Source organism: Xiphophorus maculatus, chromosome 14 (genome assembly GCF_002775205.1).
Source record: "Xiphophorus maculatus strain JP 163 A chromosome 14, X_maculatus-5.0-male, whole genome shotgun sequence".
Lineage (NCBI taxonomy): Eukaryota > Metazoa > Chordata > Actinopteri > Cyprinodontiformes > Poeciliidae > Xiphophorus > Xiphophorus maculatus.
Window position 1 is genome coordinate 22,716,085 of NC_036456.1, and position 16,746 is coordinate 22,732,830.

Here is a 16,746-nt window from a genome sequence, read left to right on the forward strand (position 1 = left end):
TGACAGTCCCAACTTTTTCCGGGATTTCCTCCCCCCTCCACCGTTCAAGATTGGCCAAAAATCTGACAAACTTGCTATTTTCATCCAAACAGGTGGAGTCAGGTCTACTCAGTATCCGCCAATAGGCCCCGTCAGACTTAAACTGGTTCATGAGCGGTTTCATCACATTCGTGCCAACAATGAGCTCATCAGCCTGACCATCAACCACCAAAACTGGAACAACATAGTCAAACCCAAACAGCTTAAGTTTCAGTTCACAGATGCCCACTGGAATAGTCTGTTTGCCACCACACCCAACCAAAACAATGTTAGTGGGAGGGATTACCTCTCCCATCACTACTCCTGCCTCACGTAGCTGAGGGATCATGTCTCCACATACAGATGTAGCCATAGACCCGCTATCTAACATCCCCCGCAGCTCAATCTTGTTGCCAACTAACACTGTAGTGCAAAATAGGCTGTCACTGATAGGCAGTTTTGCCACATTTTGGAAAATGACAGTTTTATCATTAGATACTGTATCACAAGCCATCGTGTACACAGTCTGAATGTCATCGTCGAAATTGGGGGAAACACTACAGAGGCCCACACCATCCCCCGTAAAATGAGGGCCATCTAGTTTTCCTGAGGCGAATCAGTTTGTCTCTGACCAATTGGGCGTGTTTGCGGTTTCTGAGTTTGAGTACAGTGAACACTGATGTGCTCTGGAGAGAAACATCGAAAGCATAATCTGTGCATCCTACAATGTGACCTAGTATCATGTTGCAGGTTGCCACAAACCTGGCATTTCTGTGAGCGTCTAGAGATCTGCTTATTGGGCCTGTTGCTTATAGCCTGTGTGTTACTGATAAGAGCAGTCTCCAACAGACTCAAGACCCTGTCCATTGTGGTGTTTTCAATGTCTGTTTTGGAACACTCTGGTTCCGGAACATGTCTAGCAGTGGGCAACACAGTTTGTTCATTGACAGCCGCCCCCTCATGTGAAAGGGTGGTAACTGCCACTTTCTGTTTCCCATGGCTCTGAACAACCATATGGTCTCTTAAATACTCATCCAAATGGTCTTGTATTTCACTAGCTGTCCAGTCGCGAGAAGGCTTGGTTTTAAAAACCAGCGCCAGCTCTCTGTCAGGACAATGGCGAATAAACATGAGAACCAGGTGTGAACTCAGGTCAGTCATTAATTCCCCCTTACTAGTCAACCACCGTTCAGCCACCTCTGCAGCTTTGTTAAGCCTTATCCAGTAATCAAGGGGTCCCTCGTTTGTGTATGGCGTGCTAGCATAAAAGTCAGCCAGAGGCAGGTCTGAATGAACAGTGTCACCAAAATGTTGCCTGAGGTTGTTAGAGATAATAGAAACATCAGTAACATTTGCATTACTACGCATCCAAACTTTAATAACATCTCTTGCCCTCCCCATCAATCTGTTCATAACCACTTCAACCTGTTCAGCATCAGTGGAAGTTTTCTGTCGAAGATAGACTCGCATGAGGTCTTCCCACTCAAAAACAGAACATTTATCAGACTTGTCACCCCTGAAATAGGGTGGAACATCAACATCAGAGCGTAGTACAAGATTAAGTTTTGATGCATCAATAACAGTAGTGCAACCTTGAAATGATTGTGAAGTGTTCTTGTTGTGATCCGGGATCGAGACAGGTGGAGGCTCCGAAGCAGCGTTCCGCATTAAGGACATTTTGATGGACTCTCCTATTTCTGACCCAATGGATCTGATTAGATCAGTTAGTCGGGCAGAGGCCGCTTCTCCATCAGAAGAAAACGCTTGAGAGGACGAAGGAGTCACTGGGCTCAAACCTGGAGTGAAACTTAAAGTTTGACTAGGCAGGTCATCAAACCTCTTTTGCCTCCTAGACCCAGAACATTTTGAGCCCAAAGCCCCTGGATTTTCTGGAGTAGACTGCATAGCAGCTGCTAGCTGCAAGACCCCTCTCCCCCTACCCATGGAAAATTCTCTATGACTAGGAGTTGACATTTCATTCACATTCTGACCCTCCATGAGGAGTCCTCACTGTCGTCCTTTATGGGAATGAGACATGAACAAGTCCGGTGTAAAAAAACAAAAAAACGAAAAAGAACCCAACCAACAGTGTCCGAAGAGCTCAGCACTGACAGCATCTCCAAGGTGCAGATGGAACCAGAAGGCGTCGTCCAACAACACCAGCGGTCGGCTTCAGCTGACCAGACGACGGGTCACGGCACCAGTTTTGTAGCGTAGCTGATCCTGCGTTGTGTCTTGTAGAAGAGTGACCACAGCCAGACCACAGCTGATTGGAAAGCACTTTTAATGATCCTGCATTCAAATGGCAGAAAATAGTAATCAAGAACAGGCTTTTCTTTTCACAGTGTTCCACAGCGCCTTCTCCCACGGAATCCGAACAGAAAGAGCGTGTGACTTATGCAAAGTAACACATTTACCTTGCAAAATAAAAACAATTGCAACACTAATTAATAACTAAGCCCAAAGATTTGTTTGAAATTATTATGGACATAATAATCTTAAACAGTACATGGATAAGAAAAGAAATAATTAAACAGAATAATTAAACCAAATGATCCCACCAAAAATAATAATGAAACATCACATACCTGCATTCAAATGGCAGAAAATAGTAATCAAGAACAGGCTTTTCTTTTCACAGTGTTCCACAGCGCCTGTTTAATCATGAACAATACTATTTTCAGCACATGGATGAAGCAATGTTTCATGTATCAGAAGAGCAGCTAGGTAACTGCTAACTGCAGGTTAAATGCTTCAACACCCATTGTTTTACAAAAACAGTAATAAAACTAACACTTATTACACTTAAAATACACTTATTAAACACAGAAAGCAAAACTTCATACCTTCTCCCACGGAATCCGAACAGAAAGAGCGCGACGGAGAGCGTGGGAAAACCTTTCACAGATTATAATTGTATGACCCAATAACTTTTCTTTTTAAATTTCGAACTGATACTTTAAACAACAATCTATGAACTCAATATGTTAAACATTAAAGGTAATAATTCACAGTTTTATTCACAACATATTAAATTTGAATAAAGATAATAATTTTGGGACAGGAAGTTACCCACTGTTTTGAAATGGATTGGTCGTCTTTTCAAAATAAAAGCTGTCGGTGCTCATATAATTTCCTACCGGAATAGCTTCTCACTTTACAATCTAGTGTAATAACATCACACTGCTACATCGAGTCCAGATTTTTCACCTGGACCAGGACGGACCATACCTGCCTTGTAGGGAGAACATAATTGGGATCCAGCTTAGACACAAATGTCCTGCATCCAACGTCATCCACAATAGTGAAAGGCTGGGTATCCTTCACTATCATGGAGACTAGAGCTTCATCCAGCTCTTGTTTTCTGGTGGCTGGTTAAAAAGGAATAAATACAGTGTCTGTTACCTGTCTTTATTTGCACAACAAGCAAACATCAGCATGCAAAGATTGTGATAGTGTGTTTGTAATATAGTAATGAAATACCTTGGCTGGGTGAAGCTCCAGTTTCCTCCCTATTCTCATGCAAGGCACAGTAGTGCCTTAGCATGGATGAGGTGTTATTATTGTACCCCAACTCCTTGGAGCACAATAAACACCTCACCTTTACAGAAAATAAGAAACAGTGAAAAATACAGTTCCTCATAAGCAAACCTAATGCATCTGCAAATGTTCAGTTCACCTTACCTTGTTAGGGCTTATCAAATCAAAATGTTCCCACATAGGGGAAATCCTCCTCTTTCTCCACTCTCTCAACTGACCGCAACTCGCCTACAACAACCCACATTTTGAATGCAGCCTGTGGGGTTTCTAAAGCTGTCAAACCCCGCGCCAACATCTGAGCCACTTCCCGAAGCAGTCACGTGGTACAGCCAGGCAGCGAGGCTTCGGACGTCATCGTTTTCGGCTCCTCCCCTAAATGAAGCAAGCTTCGATACGCCCCCTCCATTACTCGACACACGCCTCGAAGCCTCGGCACATCACGTAACATCACTAGTAATTCCTAAAATTGTGGGGAAAAGTACCAGTTCCCATGTTGGCCATTAAGTCCCAGTTAGCTTTTCATCTGGACACTTAGTAAAAAAATCATAAGCTTGAATTTTTTAACCACAAACCACTTGCTACATGTCAGAATTAGTCAAATATTTAATGCTCCAATATGCATCAGCAAATCAACAATTCAGTTCAATGTAAATAGAAATTAAATGTCGTAATATCCAGTATCAAGCAGTCTTCTAAAGACAGTGTTGCCGTCATGGCATGCTAACTGTTCCAATAGCTAACATTGGAATATTCCAATATTCCAATATTCCAATATGGATTTTTCTATATCTAAATGTGACTGTGCGGTGAAGCTAAAAATTAAACTACTGTAATAATTGGTGCAACAACAGTTACATTTTGTCAGAAATATTTACAAATAAAATATAAATGGGGCATATGGGATCATTTCACCTCCTCTGGGTGTCACAGACACAGAATCTGAGCACCGGCAAGAGGAGCGTTCATATCTACTAGCTGCGGTTTATTTTACTATTTTTATGATTTACTTCATTTGTAAGAAATAAGCTATGTAGGAATATATGTGTGTGCCTGTGTTGCAATGTGCCTGTTTGTGTTTGTGTGGGTCAGACACACAACGTGTCCACATTTGTGTGGCTCATAAGCATTGTGTTGATTTTGTGCTCCACTTACATGAAGCGCATTAGGGTTGTGTTTGTGTGAGTCGTGTGGAAATTAGGGCATAAGCAAATTATCTCTGATATTTAAGATAAGTTATAATTTGCTTATCTTAGAGATAAGTGGATTATCTCTAAGATAATAAGCAAATTATTACATATCTGTAAGATAAGTAATAATTATCTTATTAATTCAGATAATTATTATTAATAAACAAATTATTACGTATCTCTAAGATAAGTAATAATGTGCTTATTATTATCTGTAATAAGTAATAATTTGCTTATTATCTTAGAGATAATTAAATTATCTCTAAGATAATAAGCAAATTATTACGTATCTCTAAGATAAGTAATTGTGTGTCTGTAATAATTTGCTCGTCTTAAGCAAATTATTCTCAGGTAAGAGAAGATCCTACATCATGGTCCTGCTGCTGGCCTCTGGTCTGTTGTCTCCTCCCCGACTCTTTGCTCCTTCTATTGTGACAATAAACATTTCTTTAAAATATATCAAAAGCAACAGTGAGAACAACTTTTGCAAAGAAAAAAAACAGGACTGGGTTTATTCCTGGCAACAACTAGCTATCAAGCAATGCAACATGGCTCAACAGCAACAGCAAGGGCCCCTCCTTTTCCAGTTCAGGCATTCGCCTTGTTAGGCCTACGACAAAGTTTATTTGCCCACAGCTGATGAAGCCAATAGGACCTCATCACATCTGCAAAAAGCAGAGACGAGATGCTAAGGCCACTAAAACGGATCCCATTAAAAAACCTTGACTGCATCTAGAAACTGGTGGCAAAGGGCAACCTGTGGAGGGCAACCTGTGGAGAGCAACCTGTGGAGGGCAATCTGTGGAGAGCAACCTGTGGAGAGCAACCTGTGGAGAGCAACCTGTGGAGAGCAACCTGTGGAGGGCAACCTGTGGAGAGCAATCTGTGGAGAGCAATCTGTGGAGAGCAACCTGTGGAGAGCAACCTATGGAGAGCAACCTGTGGAGGGCAACCTGTGGAGAGCAATCTGTGGAGAGCAACCTGTGGAGAGCAACCTATGGAGAGCAACCTGTGGAGAGCAACCTGTGGAGAGCAACTCTCACTATGTTTCTCTAATCTGAACCATTTGCAAATTCAATTTTCTAGAAATTACTACCTTTTTGAGGACAATGTACATTATAGTCAATAACCCTAATTTACATCCTTTTTGAAATCCTGGGGGGAACCGGAGCACCCGGAGAAAACCCCACACTAACACGGGGAGAACAGACAAACTCCCACAGAAAGAGGCGCCTGGTTGAGAGTGAAGAACGCTTTTCTGTGAAGATGCAGCACTAACCACTGCATCACCGTGTTGTCCTTTTTTGTTTTTTAGTCTAAAATGTAAGATGTAATTTGGGGTTTTGAAAATGGTTCAGGACTGACCTGGACTCTTTAACTAGTTGCATGTTTTAGAGGTTTTCTTGCTTTTCTCACCACAAATGTTTCTCCAATCGGAACCGTTTGCAAATTCAATTTTCCAGAAATTAATACTACCTTTTTTGAGGACAATTTACTTTGGTCAATAACCCTAATTTATATGGTTTTGGAAATCTGTGGGAAACCGGAGCACCCGGAGAAAAACCCACGGTCATTTTTTTGGGGGGGATCTAAAATAAGAAATATATTTTGGGGTTTCAAACGGTTCAGAAATTACATTTTTTCCTAGTCGCTTGACTCAGAGGCTTTCTTGCTTTTCTTCTTGAACATTTGTGGTTTTCTGAGCCCCAAACAGTGTCGTATCTTCTTCCACACTGATTTTTCCTTGGCGACTGCCCCCACTGGTTCCTGCGACAGATTTTCCACAGAGCGGTCCGTCACGTCCATGGATTCTATGTTTCTCTGCATGTTTTCCATAAAGTCGTTTACCTGGTTGGGAGAGGCATCAGGAACATCAGTGTTTTCTGACAGGGTTTCCTCTGTCAGACGGTCCTGATCCAAGGACGCAGTGTCAGAAACCTTGTTTTCCGGGGTAGTGTCTTTCTCGTTTGGTTCTTTTTGTATCGCAGGTCCTAATTCGTGTTTGTGTTGATGATCAGTTGTCATGTTTTGCTGCTGTGAGTTAAGCTCACAGCTGGAGGGAAGTTGTTGAAAAGCAGTCAGTTGTTTTAGGAGACTGTCTTTCTCAGCTTTAAGCTCGGTGATAATCTTCAGGTCACTCATCATTTGCTCTGAATAAGTTTTAAACTCTTTATGTATATGCTGCTTAAATGTTTCTAACTGCTGCATTAGAGTCAGAACATTTCCATCATATCTGGCTTTTAGTTCTTGGTAATTAACTGTTGCGAACTCCACGACAGATTGCAGATGTTTTATTACCTTAGTTGATTGCCATTGGAGGAAAGAGATATCTTCTGCAGTTTTCTGGTTGAGGTTGTCCTTCTCTGCTCTGAGTGCCTTGATGAGCTCAATGAGATCATGCTTTGTTTTTTCCAAATTAGCTTCTGTCATATGAGTCACGTCTGCTTCATACCTCGAGTTTAGTTCTAGGTATGAACCATTAATCTGTTCCAGTTCTCTCAACAGGTATTTCTCAGTTTCCTTGAAGCTGCTGATCTCCTTTGACATTTTCTGTATTAAATTTTGGTCCTGTCTGATCTTGTCTTCATTGACCATCTGCAGGTCAGCCTGACGTTTCCTCTCACTAATGTCTGCTTCAGATTTGGACTGAAGCTCCTCGTATTTAGCCTTCATGTCGTCCAGCTCTTGTTGGAGTGCTGTGTTTTTGTCTTTTAATTCCTCAATCCTTGACATGAACGCTCGCTCTGTGGCAATATGATCTACCTTCACTAGGTCTAAGTCCTCTTGCAGCTGCTGTTTTGTGTCGCTGTCCACCTCGAAATCGATGATTGCAGGGCTGAGAGTCTCTGGATTGTTGCGCATTTCAATTTCCTGTAGTTGTGTCTTCAACTCGATGCTTCTGCCGATGAAAATCTCCTTAAGAGCTCTCTGCGTCTCTACCTCAGCTTTTGTTTCCTCCAGTTTTGTTTGTGTGTCGTCCAGCTTTTGGTTCTGCTCAAATAATTTTGCTTTCTCCATTTTTAAAAGAGAGGCAAGTCGTTGTATCTCTATATGGAAATCAAAGGGAGGAGGTCTGTTCCCTACCCACCCATACTGACGTCCTTTGGCTATCTCACTGATGGAACAATTGTGGCTTTGATGTGCCATGTTTTGACAAAATAGTACTTGTTCAAATCAGTCTGCTAACAATCTCACTGTAAAAGCGCTTTGCGTGCGTCTGAACTCCTCAGTTGTGCAGCAAGCAATGACAAGAAGGTAGAAGTTTGTTACATAGATAGAGAGCTGATGACATCACAAGCATGACTCTAGTTGTGACATCACAGAGTTTTCCTTCATCTTTGGAATGTGTTACCGTTGGTTACACTGTCTATGTTGTTATACAAGCAGTTTATGGAGAGACGTTTTTTTTGGCAATATTTACATAAAATGTGTGAATTTAGATTTCCAGATTTGTTTCATTGTGTCCAATGAAACATAAAACCTTTCAAAAGTTTTCACACACTCACACTTTTACAAACCTGAAAGTTGCAAAGAAAAATGATACTCTCCTTTAAATCTTTGTTTTAATATGTAGCGTCGCTGCTGGCTATCTGTTTGTATTGGGACTTTTTTGTCCTCCTCTGTGATTCTGTACATTCATTTTCGCGTTTAGATGTTTTCCTGTTGGTCTTTCTTTAAACCCCTCAAGAGGCTCGGCAGCACAAACACTCAGCGATGATGGAGATCAGCGGGAGCTTACATCCATCAATCAGTTCTTGGTCCATTAAGTCCCCACAGAAATATTATCTGTTTCTTTTTGTCTTTTTTTTTACTCTTGGTTTTGTGCTGCTTCTGTCTGCTGTCTCTCTTTGGATCCGTTTGGCCTGAGGTACCGGCTCTCCAGAACTAATCTAGACAAAAGTTTTCTCTTTTGTGATGTTATTTAAAAAAATGCCTCAAAGTCTTTTGTATTATTATTATTATTATTTGTTCTACAGAGCTAAAGCTGGTTGAATAATCTGTTGGTCTCCTTTCTTCCTTTTGTAGAGATATTTGATATTTGAGAGATAAGACACGCCGTGTCTTCCATTTTGTTGACCCCAGTAAAGGTTCCTCATTTCTGCCTGCTACTATGATTGAAGTCTGATTCTCCAGCAATCAGTGCAGAACGATTACCAATGAAACATGCAGCAGGAGATCTCTCACCTGTGCAACAACACCGGCTGTTTTACCTGGAGGTTGATACTGATGGAGCTGACAGTCTATGAAGCAACACTGACCTGAAACATAAAATATGCTGCTATAATTGGAACTCTATAATGTAATCTCAGTAAATATGTTTTATACTATGTCTGTTTTTATAAACTATCGTATCCGTAATAAAAACAGATAGGTTGCTGAATCTAGCTGATGGGTCGGTCCTGAATGTTTGGGCTGTTAGAGTCGGTTCTTTGAATTGAACCATGGGAACCGGCTCCTAGAGCCGTTCTTCATTATGAGGGCCGGGGCTGCAAACACAGTTCCTACCCAACTCTTCAAACCGCACAGTGATCGATCTGCACAGGTGCTGTGAGGAACAAAAGACAATTTTAACTCTGTTTCTCATCCAGTAGCATAAACACTGAAATTAAGAAACCACAATCCCTGAATTAGGAGGGAATGTGGGGCAAATGTGATGAAAGATTTGCATTATTACTAAACTTCTATCACTGCTGGATCAAAGAATTATGGAATATTATGTATTTATTCATATTTTAAAGGTATGTACTTTTAGGACTGCCATGTAGTAAAAGCTGCATGAGCTGGCTACTGGTGTCTAAAACTCAGTCACCATGTCTTCTCATCTTCTGAATCAACCAGGAGGGGTATTGTGAAGCACCGCCTCACAGGGCGGGTATCAAAAAGGCTAACATGAGGTGCAAGTTGGGCGGGTTAAAGTAAGAGAAACCAGATACTGCATTCAAAGCATGATGAAGACCAGCAAGCAAAACATTCACAGAGTGGATGTAGTAGAATATCAGAGTTCAGGAGATACAGGATAGAAGATTTGACTGAATCAAGACACTGTTGACAAGTTCAGACTGGGGAACTAACTGGAAAATTGCTGGCTAAGCAGAAAAATAGACTGTATTTACTTAAATTTATACAAACCAATTTTCTCAATTACTGCAACATATAAAAGACAAGTAAAATTACATTGTGTGATTTAAGTATTGCAATCCTAAAATAACTTGAACAATTTTGTTTTTAAATGTGTTTTTTTAAATACATTTACTTGTACATAAACTAAATAGTAAATCTTGACATTAAAAGTTAAATGCGAATAATCTATTTGGTCAAGACTTTTCCATGGTACAAAATATTCTTAAACTCATCTAAAATATTATTCTCAGCAACTTTTCTTTTTTTTTCTGCCTACAACAGCAGCAATATATTAACTACATACATTAAAGATTCATGGTCTCATTTTCCGTTTGCTTCAGCAGAAATGGCGTAGTGTCTGGGTTTGTTAAAATGTTAAACTTTTACCACCCGAAATCCTCACCACTTTCAAATAATTCACTATTTATTTTATTTTAGTTGTTGCATGGACTCAATTTAAATAGATTAACTTATAAAGAATTACTATATTTGTTTTCTTTATCCAAAAGTTTCTGCCACTTGTTTAAGATGAGTACAAATAACAAGTTGATGAGAATTAAGTGATGCTCACTTGAACTTTTCTTTTTTTTTAACCAGAATGTTTTATTTTACAGTGAGGAAGGCCAGAGTCCAGCTCTAGCAGATGGCTGAAGGCATCTGATCCGCTTCAATCTCAGTACCTGTTCGCTCTAAGGCAAAACTTTGGTAAGGTTAAATTTAATCGGCTAAAGAAAGTCAGACGGTTCGTTCTCCAACCTCAGAAATCCCTTGAGGTAGTCAAGTTTCTTGTTTGATCAGATCTTGTTAGTCATTTCCATAGTATGATTATTAATTATCGATTCTGTTGTGTCTAGAGGCAATCTAATCGTTCAGTTTACAATTTAAGCTTTATTACCAGGATTCTGCAAATTAAATATTTCATAGCATATTTCAATCATTCCATTCATACAGTTTAGGCTCCATTACTCACCTGTTTTTTCTTGTACAAAATGCGTCCCACCAGCTTTCACGCACCCAGTGAGACTTTGTCTCCCTCATTCTTCCTCTGGCTGACAAAGACTTGGTCTCTAACGACGGTTTCTACGTTGTTTCCCGCAAACAACCTTAAAGACCTGATGCAGGACTCGTTGAAAATGTTTCCTTGCTTGTCGTTTTTACCTCAGATTTTGGTTGATAAGGCAAAAATGACTCAAAAAATGTTTTGGGTAACGGGTTGAGTTCTTCTTCTTCTTTTCAGTTTTATTGGCGGTTGGTCAAAAACAAAAACAAAAAAACGATAGGTAAGCATTACCGCCACCTGCCGGTAAGGAGTGTGAACATCAATACAGACATTAATGGCGTCTGTATTGAGGTACACATACGTATGTGTATACTGTACATACACATACTTATAGGTATACATACTTTTAAATAAGATTAAACACCCTGGTATTTAAAAATAAATCTAATTAATTGATTTCTAATAGATTTTGACTTGTCTCTTAATAGATTGATTATAGAAAGTAACTTTTCGTCTTTGCTTAGAGCTGACTCTAAATGCTGACGTTCCACTACTTCTGCCATTATAACACAGTTTTGTTTGTCGGAGGTTTTCTCCAGCTCTACATCATCAGGGTGGCGTCGGCGTCATTTCAATCATGTTATTGTGAATTTACAAAACTTGCAGTCTGATGTAAAGGTAGGTTGTTAATCAAAATGAGTCAGTACTGCTTGTAACACAAAACATAAATAGAAATCCTTCACCTGCTCACACCAGACAAAATATATTTAGAATAGTTAGACAATTATTAATGTCAGGTGTTTTTACATTGTACATTTTTGGGGCTGTATTTCTATTGCAATAATTTATAAGTAAGTCAAATGTTCAGTTTTATGACAGTTTATGTTTTTGTGTGTGTTTGTTTGGTAGAGTCCTGCTCTCACATGTAAACTGATATTTTAATTTTCCTACAGCAATAACTCATTCAAAACAGAATGACTGGAGGCTCATTTGTTTGCAACATGCAAAAACCACTTGGACTTTTGTTTCAACATTTCATATAAATACATCTGAACTATTTACCAGATGAGGAATAATTTTACAGCTGTCTTTAACTCTGTAAGAGAAGCAGGAGAAAAACATCACAGAATCAAGGTGGGTCATTTTCATGTTTAAAGTAAGACATTTCAGAAGTAAATTTATTGTAAGTAATAAATGTATGAATATTAAAACAGTTTGTTTTTATGGCATTATCAGCATCTCATTAAGAGACCAATATTTTATCAATATTATTTATAGTTTAATACACCCAAGCAATTTTATGCAAAATATAACATTTTGACAAAATGTCTTGTGTCACTTTTCTCAGTATGTTTAATTTTGTTTGTTCTTCATCAGCATGTGAGTTGATTGCTGAAAAAATGCTACTCTGAATTATTTTTTGTTGAACTTTAACCTTTACAGTATTAGCTGTGTAGGTATTTAGAAATGTGGGATTAGTATGAAATTTAAAACCTGAATCAACAGAAATAACAATTCCTAGTTCAAAAATTTATTTACAAATCTATTTATTCAAATGTTTACACATTTAGAATATTTTGTGCCATTGCTGATTACGGTACACTGCAAAAACGCAAAATGTTACTGAGTAGTTTTTAGTAGTTTATAGTGCAAATATCTTAGTACACCTGAAATAATAAAAACTGACTTTTTAGATATTTTCACTCTTCGATATCTAAAAAGATAGATATCTTTATCTAAGATATAAGTTAAAATTTCTTATTCCACTGGCAGATTTTTTCACTTATAAGTAGGTTTTCATCAATATTCAGGGATTATTGACTTAAAACAAGTTTTAATATCTGGATAAAAAAATTACTTATTGCTCAGGTTTGTCTGATGTCAAGTGTACTAAGATGTTTTCAGTAGGAACTAGATCAAAAATACTTGGTAAGACTTTGTGTGTTCCTTTTATTTAATCCATTTCTCACGTATTCATGTTCAGCAGAAATGTCCGTGAACGCCTCTTCGTTCTTCAACAACAGCCTTTCGAACTCCAACATGTCCTCCAGCTTCTTCCTCAACTCTTTCCACACACTCTGCCTCAGCACCAGCCCAAGCTCCTCCATTTATACCACAGTCAACATCATCCGAATATTCCTCGTCCTCCCTCTCTGCCTCTTTATTCTCAGCCACGCTCTTCAGCAGCAAAAGAAAAGTCCATCCTCTTCCTCAGGGTCGATGAGTCACACCGACTACTTCACCCATCATCTGGTGACCATGGAGCTCATCGATGTGTTGGGATATATTTTCTCCTTCATTGGCATAAATAACAATGATTTATATCTGATTTACTGTGGGATCCATCTGATGTTCTTTGTGTGGTACGGCCAGATGTCCTTCCATGTCCTGACGTGCGTAGAGCGCTACCTGGCTGTGGTTCATCCCATCGCCTACGTGGGATTTAGGAATGAAAGAGGAGTCAGAATCAGGAACCGCATCGTTGGCTGTGTTTGGCTGCTTTCCACTATTGGAATGGCTTTAATTACTGTGCGGAATCTGGTTTTCCCTGCCTGCATGTTGATCATTTCCCTGACGAGCGTTTCCTTCTGCAGCCTGTCTGTGCTGTGTGTCCTGATCCGGCCCGGTCCCGGGGAACAGGCTGAAAACTGGGACCGGGTCGTCCCGTCCAAGCAGAGAGCCTTTTACACCATTTCTGCCATTCTGGCAGCTCTTCTCCTGAGGCTAACATGGGGTATTCTTTACGCTTTCCTGTTCCTAAGACAAGGAGCTGATGATTGCATCATAATAGTGTCCTGTGCCTGGTTCTCCATCCCAAGCAGCCTGGTGTTACCGCTACTGTTTCTACACAGGGCAGGAGAACTACAGTGTTGTAAGCTGCAATGTTTGATAGAGAAGTTACACTTTGTTTTATCTATTGAAATTTTAAAACCCCAATTATATGACCACTCTTCTATACTATATATTGCTTCTTGTAATTTCTTAACTATAAACTTCAAATTCTTACCCCTCTTCCAAATTGCTCCATCATCAGCAAATAATGAACAACCCATACCACTCTCCAAATTGTCAAACATATCATTAATCATAATAGAGAAAAACAAAGGACTCACAATACTTCCTTGAGGAGTTCCATTTTCAACAAAATATTTTTCTGACAACTGTTGACCTATTCTTACTTGTATAGATCTATTATGTAAAAAATCTTTTATCCAATTAAACATTGACCCTCTAACCCCCATTTTCCTTAATTTAATTAAAAACCCTTCTTTCCACATCATATCATAAGCTTTCTCTATGTCAAAGAAAACCGCCACCACACTCTCCTTATTAACTTGCCCTTTTCTGATTTCATGTTCTAAACACAAAATAGGGTCCATAGTACTTCTACCTTTCCTAAATCCACTTTGAAATTTTGACAGATACCCCTTCTTCTCCACAAAATAACTCAATCTTTCATTTATCATTCTTTCCATTATTTTGCATATATGTGAAGGTCTATAACTTGTAGGATTTGACTTCTCTATCCCTGGCTTTAAGATTGGAACTATAATTGCTTCCTTCCATGCCACAGGTAAATAACCCCCTTCCCATATCTTATTAAAGAAATCTAATAATATCTTTTTAGATGAAATACTAAGTTTTTTAATCATAATATAAGAAATATTGTCTTTTCCTGGAGAAGAATTTTTTGTTTTCCTTAAAGCGTTGTTTAATTCAAATAATGAAAAGGAATTATTCAATAGATCATTATATTCTGTATCTACTTCTAACAGGTTAATATTTTCCTTAATAATAGAAACTCTTTTCCTTTTTTCTTCTGTATTTAAATTATTGCTACTATGAATTTCAACAAATTTCCTAGCCATCATATTTGCCTTCTCCTCCTCATTTAGAGCCATTTCATCTCCATTCTTAAGAACTGGATATCCATATTCTCTTCTAATTCCATTCATTCGTTTAATCATTCCCCAAATTTTTGAAATCTTTGTTTCCCTTCCTACTGTATTACAGAAATTTCCCCAATAAACCTTTTTAGCGCTTTTTACCGTTCTTTTAACCAAAGCTTGTGACTTTTTATATCCCAGCAAATTCTCAAAATCCTGATTTCTCTTTAACAACCTAAAGGCTTTATTTCTGGATTTAATTGCCAAATCACATTCCTTTGTCCACCATGGTACTATTTTTTTCTTATACTTTCATTTTTCCTTTGAATTGTTCCATGTGCTGCTCCTGAAATAGCTTCACAAATAGAAGAGTTTACACTATCTATAGCCAAATCCAAATTAACCTTTAGCAGTTTTTCATCACTTATTATTTTATATTTTTCCCAATCAACATTTCTAAATATCCATCTTTCTATATTTCTATTATCAACTTTCCCTATTTCTAAACCGATTTCAATCACAATAGGATAATGATCACTTCCTAATGTAGATTCCTTTAAAACTTTCCAATTACTAATCCCGGCAAAATTCACTGATACTAGAGTTAGATCTAGTGCTGATTCATTTCCATTTCTAATATCAATTCTTGTCCCTTCTCCATCATTAATACAAACCAATTGCTTCTTATCCATTAATTGTTCTACCACTTCTCCATTTGCATCATTTTTATGACCCCACACAGTGCTATAGGCATTAAAATCTCCACAACAAATTAGATTTCTACCTAGACTTTTAAACATATCCTCCATTTGATCTAAATTCAGTTTTTTACATGGATTATAAAAATTTAATATCTTAATATTTTCCTTATTAATCCAGATTTCCACAGATATCCATTCTAAAAATGATCCTTTATCTACAAACCTATACTGAATCCCTTGCTTAACAAATATTACACAACCTCCTCCACTTTCTTGCTCCCTATCCCTTCTAATGCCATCATATCCTGCTATCACAAAATCTAGCTCTGGTTTAAGCCATGTTTCCTGAACACAAATAATATCTGGTTTAATTTCCAAACAGTTTATATAACCTTTAAATTCTTGACCATTTGCTATTAGACTTCTTGCATTCCATTGTAAGATAATCATTACATTCTTCCTCCACCTTGTTTTCCATCCATTTCAAGCCTTTTATTTATTAGTTCCCAAGATAAATCCTTCACATCTAAAAATTTTTCTGCACCTTTCACTATAATTTTAATTTTTTCTGTTTTACTTGATCAGTACAGTTGATTACATATGCCATGAATAATATTAATTTATCCATTGTGATTTCCATTCCAGATTGTGAAATCTGACTGGGCTCAGCCCTAATGCTAGACATTATTTGTTGATTTTCCTGAACCGCTCTTTTCTCTTGAATACTTTTTGTTGCCTCTGCATAAGTGATGTTTTTAATTGTTCTCAGCTGTCTAGTCTCCATGATAGTGAAGGATACCCAGCCTTTCACTATTGTGGATGACGTTGGATTCAGGACATTTGTGTCTAAGCTGGATCCCAATTATGTTCTCCCTACAAGGCAGGTATGATCCGTCCTGGTCCAGGTGAAAAATCTGGACTCAAGAAGAAACTTGACCAGCGAAAGCGAAGAGCGTTTATCGTTATTGTATCAATCCTGATGGTGCTGCTGCTGCGATGTGCTATGACTGTAGTTTGGTTTGCCATGCCCCTGTCTGACTCAAACCGTTACTGCTTAGTCTGGCGTGTACCATGTTTCTCATGCTGCCCGGGAGTCTGATGCTTCCTCTGCTGTTTCTGCACAAAGCAGTGAAACGTCACAAAAATGCCAAATAAGGGCAGGATTTTCAAGACGGACTCCAGAAAAACTAAATTACAAAGAATGGTTGGACTAAATAAAAGATTTTAGATTGTTAATATTTAACTAAATAGTTTATTTACAGATTTAGTGGATAACTATATGAAGATGCAAA

At 38.5% G+C, this 16,746-nt stretch overlaps 1 long non-coding RNA gene across 1 annotated transcript; it reads right to left on the reverse strand.

Annotated features, from left to right (window-relative positions):
• Positions 1-2,247: 2,247 nt before the first annotated feature.
• LOC111611245 lies at positions 2,248-2,876 on the reverse strand. Its single transcript, XR_002753952.1, has 3 exons — positions 2,865-2,876; positions 2,607-2,672; positions 2,248-2,310 (listed from the first exon to the last, which is right to left on the reverse strand). It is a non-coding gene; the product is annotated as an uncharacterized LOC111611245 (long non-coding RNA).
• Between the last annotated feature and the right edge of the window lie 13,870 nt (positions 2,877-16,746).